Source organism: Polypterus senegalus, chromosome 14 (assembly GCF_016835505.1).
Source record: "Polypterus senegalus isolate Bchr_013 chromosome 14, ASM1683550v1, whole genome shotgun sequence".
Lineage (NCBI taxonomy): Eukaryota > Metazoa > Chordata > Cladistia > Polypteriformes > Polypteridae > Polypterus > Polypterus senegalus.
Window position 1 is genome coordinate 65,381,072 of NC_053167.1, and position 10,210 is coordinate 65,391,281.

Genomic DNA, 10,210 nt, shown 5'->3' on the forward strand with positions numbered 1-10,210 from the left:
TTTCTTTTGTCAAAATTGTTTGTTTTGCATGTTATGGGACATTCCAAGAGGGAAACACTGAAAACTATGATGTCAAAAGCAGAACATGTCATACTATGCTATGTGTAGGAAAAATATGTATTTCATTTAAGTTTAGTGAAGGGTTCCTTTAATCAAGATAGCGTACATAAAACAGTATTGGCAGAATTATAGGAGAAGTTAATTATACACAATACATAAACTATAAGATTATATTTGATTGTTATTAGTATTCTGTAAGAGTATTGTAAAAAAAAAAAAAAAGACAACTACAATGATGCAGAGCAGACAATGGACAGAGTGACTGTATAGTTAAGAAAAATCATGTAGACAAAGTCTTTGCTGATGACTGACTCAGGACAAGCTTTAGAATGAGGCTGTCATAAGCACAACTGTTAATAGTCCTCAGTACTATGACCAAGTCAATGGTTAACACTAAAAATTACATTAAAACATTTTAGGACTCTAGGCTTATATTGTTGGAGGAAAAGAAAATGGACAAGGAGCTTGAAAAGCACTACATCTTTGGAAGGTGGAACAATACACAAAGGCAACACCTACAATTTTGTTGAAGGATGATGCCTAAAAATAACATGGAGAAATAATCTTCAGATTATCTCTGTTACTGTAATCTTTTGTGAAAACCACTTCTGAAAATAGATACATGCTCATGTCATGCAATAAGGTTATGGTCAGGCAAAGCAGTTGATAAAACATAAAAAATGGTGAGGTGGATGTGTTCCGGATGATCAAAACCAACACTGTTTTGTAGAGAGAGGCCACGCAGGCTTCCAAGAACCTTTTTTCTTTCAAGAGTATGAATAACATCAGAAATAAAAATAAATCCAAGCCTGGAGTCTAGCTGAGGCAGTCAAGTGGTGTTTTACCTTGTGTGGTAGCTGTATAACTGTGGAGCATTATGACATAGCTTTACGATCATTACTTAATAGATTTTAAACATTTTGTATGGCATTAGTTGATGGTAATAAATTAAAGAAAATATTGAATTGCAATGGAATATATGTCAAATTACTGTTTACTTTCCAATTGCTGAAACTGAAGAAACAGATTGCTGTAAATATGAACAAAAATACAAATGCAATTTTTAAGCAAACTCTAAAGCTGCAAGCAGATCCAGCCAGGAATAATTTCCATATGCAAATCAAATACATCCATTTTATTACGTTCTTGCCAATTTTGTGGTCACTGGAAGACAGTGCCTATTCTGGCAGGACTTGAAAGACAGAAACCAATCCTGAATATGGCTCCATTCCATTGCATGGCACACCCTACATTCTCAAACAATGTCAGTTTATCCTAATCAAGTACTATAAAACAAAGGTGAGATATAAAAATACACAATTGGGTACACATTTATTAAACATGTAGCTTTCTGTCAACTTCTGTATGTATGTTTCAAATTTTTGATAATGCCTCCCATTAGTATTTTTTGGTTTAGAGATGTGTTAATTTCTTATATTAGATTTATAAACAACATTGGTTTCAAGAGGCTATATTTGTATGATATACATTCATAAACTTTCCATACAATGGCTGAATACTGTGGGCAGAAATAATTTATTGATTTAGTGAGTTCAAAAACCACACCCCTGTTACTGTAAATCCTTTGTGAAAACCACATCAGAAGTAGATAAATTGCATTAACAGCACCATCTCAGTAGTAAACGTAGCCTGATAGCTCTGGAAGTACTAACCCTACCAGAATGGTCATCAGTATTGTATGTCAACATATATAACCAGAAACTAAACATCCATGGTGGCATATGCCATGTCATTGATTCATACCTCTTATGAATGGCCCGAATTAAAAAATATATATATTGCGTCATAGAAGACAAAAGGAGGCCAGCTCTTGACCATGCACACTGAAGATGTCCCTGTGTATTTTTCTATATCTGGAATCTGACTGTTTGAATTGGTTACCCTGCAGACAATACTTCAGTTCAGGAGTTTATCATTTCCCAGCAGACAATATGTACCAGCTGAGATGACAGAAAGCCTTCCCTCTAGCAACAGGCAATTGCCAGATGTTTATTTCATATACTAATCTGTAAATTTAGTCATCCACAGAAAGCAAATATAACATCTGAGCAGAATGACTTGCATAAAGTTAATACCTTGGCTCCAGCCACACTTAACTAGTAACTTTGAAGTTAGACAATCAGACCACCTTAACAGTGTGAACATTTAAGCAAGGTGAATAAGTGAAAATAAACATTAAAACAACAAGAGCTTCACTTTTAAAACAAATGACACAACTAGGGTGTTTGAGAACATCAAAATGTAGGTTTTAACAGTAAAAAGTATTCCCTTAACATTATCAACTTCATTTAAATATGCAGAGGATAGTGTACAAAGTAAGTATCACAGTGCTATCTGAGTTTTTGTTTTGTTGGGTCTTCTTTTCCTGTTGATTTTGTTCATTTATACTTAAACTAACTATGCTTTCAGTCTAAGACAGGTTGAAATCTAAGTAATCAATGCAGACCCCAGCATTAACATTTGCAGTGCACTATCTATTGGAATATATTTTATAATGCATGTAGTAATAAAATGCATTGCATTTGTCATTCCAACAAATGGTGCAGCACAAACATTAGTAATACAGTGCATTACTAAAAATTTTGTAATGTTCCGTCTGTTATGTGCCATTTGGTATGGAAGTTCTAAAAGCACCATCTGTAGGAATGACAAATGCAATGCATTTTATTACTACAAATATTTGTGATGAGCCATCTGTTGGAATTACAGACACAGTAAATGGACAGACTCAAAGATATACAGACAATTATCATTTTACTAAGGTGGATATTTAGTAGGATTACCTGTAGATTGGAGTAGCTTTAAATTGTAAAGTTGGGTGATAAAGCTTGTTGACTCTGTGTGAGTCTAACCATCAGTCCAGTCTCACTCAGAGAAAAAGAATGAAGGTAGTACTGAATGCACATGGGAAGGGTGTTTTCTCCTCAGAGAAAATCAAGTCACACCCTGCTTAGAAAGAGCATCTTAAATCTTGAGCAGGATATCTTTTAAGGAGGAACCACCCATCAAACATTACCATGATGCACTAGGAGCAGAAGATGCAGATGCTTGAGACAAAGACAGATAGAGGGAGAAATGTCACAGGCATTCAATACAGGACATTTTTATGTTATATATCTCTTTTCTGTAGTAAAAAGATTGCAAGTACAGATCTGTACCACAGTAGTAGGTATGTTATTATTTGTTATCAGAGCACATGCTTGTTATGTGGCTTACTCAGGGTTAGTAGTGGGGACTGAACCAACCATCTTCTTACATTAAAATCCAGTGCCTTAACAACTAGGCCACAGCGCCCCTGTTAGGCAAGCATTTATTATATCATGTGACCAAAACCTGTAAATAAATGTGAAACTTGGTAGTTCCCTAAGACCTTGTCTTGTGTGGTTACCCCTGCACTTTTAAAGGCAAATGTTGGCTATAAAATTTGTGATGCGTTTTTTGATCTGCCAAAATTTTATGCTTCATTGCATTTTACTTGTTTTGTTAAATTATGCTTTAATATCAAGAACATACTTTGTATTTTTACAATTTACCCATTTTTAAAATTTTAATTTGTCTGCATTTCTGTCTCTTTGTTACTGTGTTAAGAAGTTTTACCAGTTTTGCACACATACTTCCGGCTGACTTTCATTACATCTGAGTATGTTTTAAAGCTTTGCCAGATTTAACAGGTGGATTTATTTGCAAAACAATGTAATGGAACATTTCAGTATTCAGCAACTTTGACTTTCTTATATTTACAGATGAATATTTAAACTCTGATCCTAAATTAGACAAAGAGGAAGTATTTGTTCAGGAAATCTTGGTTTCTTTAACCATTGGTAGATAGAAATTAAAAACATTTTCCCCTTCCCATCCACCACATCAAGCACCTGCTTGTGGCAGCATCAGTAGTAGTAGTAGTATTAGTAGTAGTATTGTCTCACCTAAGGAGTACAGTAAAATTTATTTTAGGGATCATTAGGTGCTGAAACCTGTCCAGGGAATGCAATCTATCGCATATCATATTTACACATACCTACACTGCATATAAAATGTAGTCATCTCTTTGGAGGTTTTCATATTTCATTGTTCTACAACAATGAATCAGAGAGGATTTAATTTGATGTTTTTGACACTGATCAGTTATTGAAAATTCTTGAATATCTAAGTGAAAACAGATCTCTGCAAATTAGTCTAAATTATATATTATATTAAACACAAAATACATGACATACCGTAAGTATTCATCTCTTTAATATGGCACGCCTAAGTCATTGCTGGTGCAGCCAGTTGCTTTTAGATGTCACAGAATTATTTAAACAGCGATCACCTGTCTTGTCTGTAGTTGAGAGGTTTCAGTTGATTGTAGTATAAATGCTCCTGTATCTGGAAGGTCTAACTCATGGTGAGTGAGTATCATGGCCTAACTTTCACAATGAAGATACACATAAGACACTAAACATATATGAAAAGGTGATTGAAAAGCACAAGTCAGGGGAGGAATACAACAAAATATCCAAATCACTGACTGTCCATTGGAGTCTAGATAAAATAAATATTTAAGGAATGGAAAGAGTATGGCACAGCTGTAAATCAATCAGGAGCAGGCTGGCCAGAAAAACTGAGTGATCATGTTAGAAGAAGTCTAGAGAGGGAATCCACCAAGAAATTTATGATAAATCTGATACTGGAGAGACTGTTCAGACAGCAACTGTTGCTCGGGTGCTTCAGCAGTTACAGATGCCTGTGAAAGTGGCAAAGAGGAAGCAACTGTTAAAAAAATGCACTGGTTAGAGACTGCCAGAAGGCATATAGGAGATTCTGAAGTCAGCTGAATGAAGGTCATATGGTCTGAGGATGTGACTTTGCAGGAAGCCCTCAAAGGCTTGTGAGAGTAAAGTGAATGCAGCAAAATACAGAGAAATCTTGGAGAAAAATCTGCACCTTGGGAGAAAATTTTTTATCCAGTAAGACAGTGACCCTGAGCATAAAGTCAAAGCTTTGCAGGAATGGCTTAAAAACAGCAATGTTAATGTCCTGGAGTGGCCGAATCAGTGTTCAGATCTCTATCCAATTGAGAATTTGTGGCTGGACATGAAAAGCTCTGCAAAGATGTTTTTCACATTAAAGTGTCCACATGTGCGAAGCTGATACATACCTATGCATACAGGCTCACAGCTGTCATGGCTGTCAAAAGATGCAGCTACTACTGTAAATACTGACTTGAATGGGGTGAATACTTATGTTATCAATTGTTTTGTATTTTGTGTTTGCAGTTCATTTAGACCACTTTGTGGATATCTGTTATCACTTTGACATTAAAGATTCTATTTCAGCTGATTAGTTAAAATTAAAGTGAAATCCACTGTGGTTCAATGCTGTATAACAATAAAACCTGAAAACCCATTATAAGCCCTGTATATATAACATTCATCTCTTCCCAAGAAAACTCAAATGGCAACTGGGAGAATATGTGAATACATAAAAATGTTCACAAACATTACATTTGAAATTAAGTCTTATGTTTTTGGAGTTTAAATATGCCACTGAAAATAGCTACATAGATATTTTGAAATGTATTAAAAGCGTAGGAGTAGTTACAATACCGGAAACAACAGTGTCTCGTTGAAAGGTAATTTAAATAAAACAGAGAGGATCAATAAAAAATGCAGCCTAATTTGGTTTTGGTGCAAAAGGTTGTAGTATTTCTTGGGTGCTGTTGTATGTATACAAGGTAATAAAAATACAGATGCCACTAACATACAATTATTTGATTTGAAAATGCAGAGACATAATTTATCCTGGATGCCTTTTGTAAAAACAAGAAGCTTGGTTTTCTTGACATTTAGGAAACTGGGGAGCTTTAATATGCCCTTATAGCCAGCAAACACACTTTGCAATATAAGATGTAATTGGGGACTCACAGCAAGAGCTAATCTCCTTTTGCTTTCATCCATCCATTACCCAACCCACTATATCCTAACTACAGGGTCACGGGATCTGCTGGAGCCAATTCCAGCCAACACAGGGCACAAGGCAGGAAACAAACCCGGGCAGGCGCCAGCCACAGCAGGTCCTTTTGCTTTTTAGATGATTTTATTTTTTCTGTTTTTCTTCAGCTTCTTCTGCTGTCTTGAAACTGTAACTCTGTCAAAAATCTATTATTAGCACACCTTGTCCCCAAATCTGGTAAGAAGCTCCACCCTGGAATGACAGGGGTGTTGATGCTAACCTTATGTTCTCCTTCTTTCTCTGCATCCAAGGAAAAGCGCCTAAGAGGGACAACTGACTCTGCCTACTGCTCGAGAAACCCCACCTAATCTGTTCCCCAGACTATATAGCCAGCACACTCTTGGAAGGTGCCATTAGATGTCAAACTGAGTATTCCAGGCAACAGTGCTCCTAATGAGAACTGCTGCCACCAGGGTAGTACCCCAATCTTTTTGGCTTCTCAGAGTCATCTGCCTGCCTGGTCACTTCTTGCACCAATTATTACAACTACATCTTTAGAGCCTTGGTGCTCCCTAATTTGCTATATGGTTGACCTGAGACAAAGAATGGACTCCTTTGGTACTGTGTCTCTTTGGAGAATCCTTAGGTACAACTGGTTTGACTTTGTGTCAAACAAGCAGTTGCTCACAGAGTCCCAAATGAGGCACATTACCTGCATTGCAAGGGAGTGTCAGTTACAGCACTATGGCCATGTGGGTGATTCCTGGAGGGTGATCCAGCTTACAGGAACCCCATTGATGAGTACCAAGCGGCTGGACCAGGCCAAGATGACGCCAATGTAACACTTGGCTGTGGCAGATAGATGGTCATTTCTGGAGGATTAGACTGGACTGTATGTCTGCCTGGGGGTTGTCAACTGCGATCCCAACTTGACCTGACCTGACATTTTAAATGATTTTTGGAATTTTATTTTATTATGTCTGTCAAAAGAAACTCTGCCAATACAAAAATGTTTTAAATATTTGCCACTTGCGTATGTGGATTTCACTTTCATCAAACAACAAATCTTTTTAGTCTCGCAGATAAGCCTCTTCATTGAGAAAAAACACTACTCTTTCCCTGATGGCAACACAAATTAGATGATCTACAAGTCTCTAAGTTTGAATCCAAACCATTAATTCAATCTCTTTTCGCTGTTCCGTTATTTCACCAAGTAATAATTTCCGATTGTTTGCTAATGCGACCTTTTCTATCATATTTTGAGACTTTTCAATTTTAGTACTTTCATTATCTCTAACCTGCTCTGTATGTTTATCGTGCCAACGTTTTTGAATTCTTTACAACATTTTAGTTAGTCATGTACACTTTGTCTTTTATTTCCGTCCCGGTCGTGGTTAAATCTCTTGGCACAAAGCCTCGCCTGAAAAGTCATGTCTCGCTCCAGGTTTTTTATATAATAGAGATTTTAGTAATTAGTCATTTTGTGGGGCAGCACGATGGTGCTTTTGAATAAGGAGACCAGAGTTTGTGTCTGGGGTGCTCCCAGCATGGAGTTTGCATGTTCTCCTTGTGTCTATATGCAGGTTAGGTAAATCAGCATTGCTAAATTGGCCATTGTGTGCCCATGGGGAATGTATGTTTGTGTGTGTTTACTTGCGATGGAATGGCATCCTGATCAAATATTGTTCCTGCCTTTTGCCCAATGACCAGCTGCATCACTGTCTGGTATGGCAACTGCAACATATCCGACTGCAAGCGCCTGCAAAGGATAGTGAAGAAAGCAGAGAACATTATTGGGGTGTCTCTCCCCTCACTACAGGACATATTTTACAAACGCAGTGTCCACAAGGCCTGCAGCAATTTGTGAAGGACCCCTTATGCCCCTCACATGGACTTTTCACACTTCTGCCATCCAAGAGAAGATACTACAGCTTCAAAGCCAAATCTGCGAGGCTGCAGGAGAGATTTACCCCCAAACTGTTAGACTCTTTAACACCAGGCTGCCCTCTGGGACCTTCCACACAGCCTCATCCACCACTAAAAACAGAACTTTTATACATGAAAACCACTATCCTGCTAAGATGAGTGTGCATGTAGAAAAGAACTGAAAATCTCATACTGACCATTAAGGATTTTGACACTCTTGATATCCTTATGCTATGAAACATTCTGACCTGTCATTGTTTACACACGTCTTAAACAACTATTATCATACACTGATAATTTCTGTATTATCTATATCTATTATGTATTTATTTATTTATTTATTTATTATATTACATATCTTACACATCAATATTGCTGCTACTTGTTTGTCCTATCTTTGCACAATGTCTTGTCTTGTTTGTGTTTTAATTTTAAATTTTTAAATTTTTATTCTATTTTTAATTTACTATTTGCACATCATGTTGTTACACTGTGGACCCTGAGCTTCGCAATTTCGTCTATCTGTATACTTGTATATGGTTGAGATGACAATAAAGTTCACTTTGACTTTGACTTTGATGATTGCTGGCATAGGTTCCAGCAGCCCTGTGTTACTACACTGGATAAGTTGGTTAAGAAAATCAATGAATAGTGCCTTATGCGTTCTTAAAGTGTATAACTGTTTCTCACACCAGTTTGCAAATATCTACTTCAACTTATTACCTTTTGTTAAAAAATATAAATAAATAAACAGAAGAGCTTTTGCTTCTTTGCAACCATTACAGTTCAGATCTGTTTTAAGCAGGGGAGCCCAAGTAACAACTGCCTTCCTTAACTTTGTCCTAGTTCAAACCAGAAATTCAAGTATCAGCAAATATATCGCTGCCTCCTCAGAGAAGCACCCATAGAGAAAATCTAGTGAACAATTGAAAGGTGTGTCACTTCTGAGTTAAGGGTACCAGTATTGATATCAGCAGAACATGAACAATGAGCAGAGTTCTCCATGAATTGCTTCCTGTTTTGCATTTTATTATTGCGTGGTAATTGTGTTGTGAGCCTTTTATTTTGCATGCCCATAGTGTCTCCTGCCTACCAAACTAAGCATTTAACATTCCATTTTGACTTTTCACCAAAGGCACTTTCTCCTTATTTCAGTAAAATGCACCAATGTAAGTTAAGCATATGCTGATGCATTTAAAGTTGTATTTATGTATTTACTGGGGGTGGTTCATGTTTCGCAAACATTGTTGCTTTTATAGAGTGCCTTTCCAGATGTATACAACAAACAATGCATTTTGAAGAGATTTGAGCAAGCTTTAGTAAAAAAAAATGGATGCCTTTCTCCTTGTTTAATCCTAATAATGGATAGAAAGAGAATGCAAACAGGCTAGAATAGTGTTTACAGCAGGGACCCACCTATTATCATTATTGTATGAGTAAAAAAGAACAAAAAGGTGGGGGTGGGGTGAACTACACCCAGTTAGGGAAGAGAAGCTTGACATGCATACCGGTATTGTCAGGTTAGGGTGGGATTGTATTAAGAAATAAATATATATAAAAATGCATATAAACACATGATTCCTCCATTAGATTTATGATGCATGCTATGTAAAGGCTCTTTGGACAAGTATATTACAGTATACTGTAAGGTTTGTTGTGTGGGCAGGAATAGTAATAGTTTTCTTTAACAAAAAAAAAAAAACATGCTAATTCTTCCAGTTTCCAGCACTGAGTCTGCATCTGTCAGCTATCAGATTGAATGTAACAAGCTCTTGTATCACTCTTAACACGTTGCCTGTGATTACTCAATTGGAGCGCCATGAATCAAACTCTTTTATACATACTTTCAACTTAGCCATGGGAATGAACAGTAGTGGCTGGCTTGTGAAGCAGAAGAGTGCATTATCCTGTGACGCCTGACCTTATCTACTTCCTTTATTTGCTAAGGGTCAGCCATCATCCTGATTTTTCTCAGGCTGCAGCAGAAGCTGGTTAATACACATTATTCTAGATAAGAGCCACCCACGTCTGTGACCTGATAAATCAAGGACTCTTTATTTACTTAAGGAAAAGACAACAGTGGACAGTTTTCACCTACAGACGACCAATGTAGTGGTAATTCACAATGAATAAGGAGCAGCTTGAATTCCTCTGGAGTACTGCTTTGAATGTTAACTTCCTTCCTCATTTACAGAGTGTCACAGTCATTCATTGTTCTGAGAAAAACTTTTAACATATTTTTCTTCAAAGGGCAACCTGTATATAGTTT